The sequence below is a fragment of the Dipteris shenzhenensis genome, chromosome 32, assembly GCF_047967505.1.
Source record: "Dipteris shenzhenensis isolate YYH24624 ecotype China chromosome 32, Dip_SZ_1.0, whole genome shotgun sequence".
NCBI classification, from domain to species: domain Eukaryota; kingdom Viridiplantae; phylum Streptophyta; class Polypodiopsida; order Gleicheniales; family Dipteridaceae; genus Dipteris; species Dipteris shenzhenensis.
This window is the reverse complement of record NC_141627.1, coordinates 34,586,904-34,592,899: the sequence shown is the minus strand read 5'-3', so window position 1 is coordinate 34,592,899 and position 5,996 is coordinate 34,586,904.

Here is a 5,996-nt window from a genome sequence, read left to right as displayed (position 1 = left end):
CCAACTTGCCCAGAAGGGCCCTGCTCTGCATCTCCGGATCAATGATACCCAAGCCTCCCAGTGTCTGCGGCATGATCATCGTCTACCAAGCTACTCGGGCCCTAGTGTTCCTTGTGCCATCTGAACCTGCCCAGAGGAAGTTTCGTACCAACCATTGGAGCTGCATAATGCATCCTCTGTGAAAGCACCAATAGGCCCGGCAATATACCAGGCAGTGGCAAGAAGGACATGGTTTGCCACTAAGGCGCGACCTGCGAGGGACAGTTTGGTCGAGCTCCAAAAGAGAAGCTTGTGCCAAACACTCTCAAGGATCGGGGCAATCTGCTGCTCTGCTGTGATGTCAATACCCACCTGGCATACGAGGTATCACATTGTCTGGCCCCGCGGTATCCATATGAAACCAAAGTCACTCCCCCACTCACGGATCTCCTGTGTCTCCTCAAAGCCCATGAAGAAGCTTATGGATTTCGTCCAGTTGATCCGTGCCCCCGAGGCCTCACAATAGATAGCCAAGGCGCCTCCAACTCTCTCTAGACTCCGCTGTGGTGCCCTCAACATACAAGTCTATGTCATCTGCAAACTCTGTGAGACCTGCCACTTGTGATCTCAAGTAGTAGCCCAAAGCCTCCGCTACAAACAAGAAGAGGAAGGGAGCTAGTGGGCAGCCCTGGCGGATCGAGCGAGAGAGAGGAAAGGCCTTGCCTGTGTGTCCTCCGATAATCACATCTGACTAGAGCTCCATGTGTATAGCACTGAAACTCCTCTGACCCATCGGTCTGAGAAACCCAATCTCCTCATAGTGCCCTCGAGGAAAGACCACTCCACCCTATCGTAGGCCTTCTCGAAGTCCAAGAGAAGGATGGCTAGTGGTTGTGACACCTCCCTGGACCAATCCATTGCCTCCAAGAATGTGAAGATGTTGTCTAGGATGCTGCGCTCCTGGACCAACCCAGTCTATGTGTCATGGATGATGTCGGTAAGATGAGGCCATAACCACAAACTCAAGACCATGGCGAGGATCTTGTATGCAGTATCAAGCAAAGTGATTGGCCTCCACTATCGAATGTCTGACCTATCTCCCCCTTTCGGGATCAAACAAATCCACCCCCTGCACAAAGACTAAGGGAGAAGGCCTGTGTCAAAAATCTCCTGGCAAGCTAAACGGAAAGAGGTGGAGATAATCTTTCAAAAGTTTCAAAAGAAGGCCGGAGTCAAGCCATCCTCCCCTGGGCATTTTTGGGTCGGGAGAGCCTTGAGGGCTTCCCAGAGCTCCTCATCTTTGAAAGGCTACTCAAGTCTGCTACATAGGTCCCATGAGACTACTGTTGGAACGTGATCCCAAACTAGCTCTCGGGCCACAAGGCCGGCTGGGGTCATCCTCTCTGTCTGAAAGAACTGGCTATAAAAATAGGTGGTGATGTCAAGAATCTCCTGCGGGTCAGTGTGCATGATGCCCTGCGAGTCCTGAAGACGCTGTAGCTGTGTGCCGATCAATCGGGGCATAGTGGTTTGAAAGAACTGCTTCGTCATCCTATCCCCCTGTTGTACCCATCGGGGCTCGGGAGGAATGATAGGAGAACTCAACTCGCCACAGCTTTGTGTCATGAAGCTTGAGACGAGCACTCTCCAATCTATCACTAGACACTAGGTCCTGCTCCCTGAGCCTCTTGATGGAGGCGAGGTCTCTCCTCAAAGCCCGCTCGTGCTCCTGAAGGGTCCTCCTCCGCTTGAGGCTCACGCGGCGTGAGCCTGTAGCTCCACACTGCTCCTCTGAATTGCATCGGCAACCCACACAGCCCAACCCTCACTCGATGCCATCTCTGAGTGCTCCCAGATCTTTGCCATAACTTGTTGGCTTGTCCTGCAAGAGGTCCTCTGGGATGAGGACCCCCTTCTGGGGGAGACCTCGACGGTTGATCCAAGTGAAGTACCATTGGAGAGTGGTCGGACATCGTGGTACCTGCCAGAATCCCGATAGTGCCACCTCTGTGTAATGTCTAGTCCCCAACATAGAAGCGATCTAATCTCTCGAGCAATCCATCGTGTCTCCTCTGTCCAAAGGAGAAGAGAAGGCTACTAGGAGTCCTACTGAACTCTGGCTCTCTCCATGGGTCTCTGCCAACTAATCATGAAAATGAATTGCTCCCAGGTACTACGCTCTACTGCTGGCATCTCAGAGAATGAGGTGCCGCCCACTCCTTTAGACCTCTCCCTAGAAGAAGGTGATGGTGTCGTCTGATGTCTGCTGCAAAAAACATGTGCTCTTGAATCATAAGAATGTCCACTGCTCGCCCTACCATTGCCCTCTGCAACTCCTGCTCGAGCATCAGGTACTACGGTTGGTTACAAACACAGTCGTGGAGCCTGTGTACATTCCAACTCACTATGGTCCAGCTCATGAGGACGGGGGAGTCGGAAACAAGGCTCTCCTATGGGTGGGTGCTTGTCCTAGAAAGACTAACGTGTGATTTTGTCGGGGGTTTGGAGGGTGAGTAGTCAGTGTCTGTGCGACGTAGTACTAGGGTGGATAATAGCTCAATACTGATCTTCCGTGCGCACTTGAAGGAGGCTTCCACCCCGAACAAATCTGCACACGTCTGGAGGGGCCAGTAGTGTGCCTGGTCCACCTTTGCCTCCATCAGCAATTTGATAACTCCCGTCGCTAAACCACACACCAGCTCCTCATGCGTGAAGCTCAGCTGAAAGTTCACCTCTGTGCCATGGGCGTACCAAAGATCTAGTCCCTATGGTCCCATCCACTCGTCCATCATGAGCATAAGCTGATTACCCACCAAAATAGCATCAAACACCTCCGAGGACCACTTCTCCAACCCTATGGAGGCAAATGGAAATCTCCAAATGGGGTGTGTCTGAGATCCCACTGCACTGATCAAACCCCCCTTGCGGGGTTGAAGGACCATGAGCATGATCTCCAATGGTAGAGGGTATGAGTCCGGAATCTCTAGATAGTTCCAGGGTCTTAACCTCCAAAAGTCCAGTGGTAAGGGATGCCCAGGCTGGAGGTTGGGAGCAATGCATAAGTTATGGGTCATGCAAGATACCTATACACAGAAAAGTCCCTAAACCTCACCAAAAATGGCCACACCCAAGCAAACAATGAGCCAGATGTCCCCCAAGTACACTACTAGCAAGTGCTCGGGATAAATACGACCTAGCATCACCCAAAACTAGCCAAAAAGTGCAGTCCCCATGGACGATGCCACGCTAATGGAGATGCAAGCACTCGTCATGGCAGAGTAAGCCGAGTGCTAGAGACACCACATTGAGAGAAGATCCTGTTGGGACTTGCAATACAAGAATGTTGTTCTTTCTTGCACATAGATGGAAGGTCTACTGACAATGTTGTCATGGTCAATGTTGTGAAAATGATGATGAATATCCCACTGGATCCTATATAACCAGAAGGTTGTTTTGTCAAGAAAGGCAAAGAGCCAATCGACTAGTAGGCACAAGTAGAAATTTGCACCATAGTATTAGTGCGAGTCAAAGATATGCAGCCTCCTCTGGTTGCCGATTCCTAGGAGAAATGGTACTTGTTAAGGCTGGCCCATGACATCCACTTTGAAGAGGCTAATGAGGTTGAGGTTATTCCGGAGGAACCCATGTTCATCCGGCCCATCAATAATGTTGACACCTTTGGCAACTTGAGGCCTTATGTATATGTGAATAAAGTGTTTTGCATTTGAAAGCAAGTATAAAGAGCCATATCTCAACATTCTACCCAATGATATCTTAGTAGATGATCTTGACTTTTGAATGCTTTATCATGTAGAGCAAGCCTTTGATCATGAACTCTAGCATTCCTGATGTTTCAAAGAAGATGACCCATTTGGCATGAACTTGGGTCTGGACTCTGATCCACAAATTGTCTAGGTGAGTTTTCGGCTTACTCCCGAATTTTGGTCTAATCTATAGCATCTCCTCAATTCCTTTGTCAATGTTTCTGCTTAAAGTTACACCAACATGAAAGGCATCAATCCCTAATTTTACCAACATCAAATTGTGCTCAAGGATGACACCAAACCAAAATTTTACCAACATCAAATTTTGGTCTAACCTCTAGCATCTCCTCAATTCCTTTGTCAATGTTTTTGCTTAGAGTTACACCAACATGAAAGGCATCAATCCCTAATTTTACCAACATCAAATTGTGCTCAAGGATGACACCAAGCCAACCCCAATTATGCTAAAAAATTAAACGAATAAATCGTAAGTTGTTACAAGTTGGCTTCATTTGCCTCGTTGACTAGGCCAACTGGATCTGCACGGATTACCACTTGCTAAATGTAGCCACAATGACTGCCCCCTTTCCCATACCCTTTGAGACATGAGATATATTCCTTTCTCGATGGGTTCAATGATTATAACCAAGTACACATGGCTGAGAAAGATCAAGAGAAGATTGTATTCATTACTAAATGAGGGATGTTTTCATCAATGTGATGATTTTTATCTCAAAAATGTGCCCATGCCATTCCAAATCCTTGTACAAGAATGTGCCGGTGGCATTCCAATGCCTTTCACAAGAGATTTTTAATGAATACTTGCCGTCCTTTATGTGCATATTCGTAGATGATTTAAGTGTTTTTGGTGCCCAAGTAGAGCACCTCCATCATCTTGAGTTGTGCCTCACCAAACTCCATGCAGACTACAAGTTATCACTCAATTTGGCAAGGAGCAGTTTTGCTGTGAGTAGTAGCATGCTTCTCATGCACATTGTTTCTAAGGACAGAGTCTCTCTCACTACGGCCAAGGTCGATCAGATTCACAAAGCTAAACATCCTCCCACAAGTAAGTAGTTCACATGGTTCTTGGGACAAGTCTAGTGGCATAGCCAGATGCTTTGGTATCTTCCAAACGTGACTATGCCCCTTCATGCCCAAGTCGATACAAAGCCCTTCACATAGACTAAACAATGTGACCATAGATTTTGGTGCTTGATACTCATGCTGGAAAAAGCTTTGATCGTCAACCTTTGGATTGAAAATCCTTGATGGAGGAGTAGACTAAAGGGTGGTACCAAGTCCTTTACTGTGTGGGTAGATTGTCCAATGCCAAGAAAAAATACACCACCACCAAGAAAGAACTACTACTACGGTCGTTACTACGTGAGTTAGTGATTGTCCAATGCTAAGAATAACTACTACACCACCAAGAATGAAGCTCTTAGGATGATCTATGCTGTCAAAAATTGTTGGCATTATTTCCTTCGCAATCGGGTCTCCTTTCATGGGGACCATTCAATGCTATTGTACCTCTTCAACAAACCAAACATCATAGGTAAGTTAGCTTGTAACAAACCAAACATCATAGGTAAGTTAGCTTGTTGGATGTTGCTGTTATAGGAATTTGACTTTTCTATTGTGCATTCTCTACTAGGTAGCTTGCATGCAACTACTTGTCTTGGCTAGAGAGCAGGGAGCATCGCAATCTATTTGTGGATGACTTCCTCGATGCAAACTTGTTTGTGGTTGTGGCTATAGGGCCAAAAGAAGCACTACCAAGGGTTAGATGGAGCACCACCAGCAACATTGGACATACATCTGACATGTCAAGATGACGTTGCAAAATTTAAACCAATGTGGTACAATAATACGCCTTAGTTACCATGCCTTTGGTATATATCTAGCAAAATCGCTAGGTAGCTCCAAGCATTCTACAGAAGTAATAGTCTACACATGCTATCACACTCCATGTCCTCTCCTAGATTAGGTTAGGCCTTGAAACTCAAAAGGCATGATGCTAGGGTACCTATCTTAGTAACCATGCCTTTGGTATATCTAGTCCAAAGGGTTAAATCTAAGAACTCTTGTGATGTCATGTCTTTTCCTAGATTAGGAGGGGCCTTTTAACTCAAAAGGTATGATGCTAGGGTACCTCATCTTGGTAGCCATGCCATCTAAGAACTCTTGTGATGTCCAAAGGGTTAAATCTAAAAACTCTCTTTTAAAGAGTTAAATATGAGAACTCTTGTG